This window comes from Egretta garzetta, unplaced genomic scaffold (genome assembly GCF_000687185.1).
Source record: "Egretta garzetta isolate BGI_Z169 unplaced genomic scaffold, ASM68718v1 scaffold803, whole genome shotgun sequence".
NCBI classification, from domain to species: domain Eukaryota; kingdom Metazoa; phylum Chordata; class Aves; order Pelecaniformes; family Ardeidae; genus Egretta; species Egretta garzetta.
In genome coordinates, this window is record NW_009259123.1 from 168,725 (window position 1) to 169,396 (window position 672).

Sequence of the window (672 nt, forward strand, 5' to 3'; positions counted from 1 at the left end):
CCGATGCTGCAGGGGGCTCTGACAGGGCAGAAGGAAATAGGAGAGGCAGCAAGAAACGGAGGCAGGGCAGCCTGTTGGTGTCCCATTTAAGCATCCCCCAGCCCACCAGCAGCCGTTCCACCTCGCGCTGAGGACAAGCCCCAACTGGAGGTGCACCAAGAGGGGAGCGTGCTTGCAGGTGTCCAGGGACCCCACTGAACATGGCCTTAGACCAAGCTAGGAGAAGTGACTGCAAAGGGGGATGGGCGCAAAGGAGATCCTGCTTCAGAAATGGCCAGTGGTGACGCTTCAGGAACTCAAGTGCTGTAAAACCTTACTGCGTGCAGCGACGCTGGGCAGGGCGGCCACCCAAGTCAGCCCATGGCCAAGGCTTCCTAGTGGCAACACTGGGTTGTGCAGAAGCATCTCGGTTCCTGGGGCTCTCGGGAGGAGGGCTGGTCCCACACTGAAGCAGGAGAGGCGCGGGGACACCATCACGCACCACGACGCAGCCCTTGTAAAATGAACTCTGAGTCGGTAAGGGCAGGAGCGCGTTTACCAGCACGGCAGTGAGCAGTACTCGGCGCGTCCTGGGGCTATTTCTTGCCACCCACATGCTAAACAGACAACAGCCCCTGGAGTGCCTCCAGAAATGCCGCAGCCGGGGTAGCCGTCGGCAGGCTGGGCTGCAGC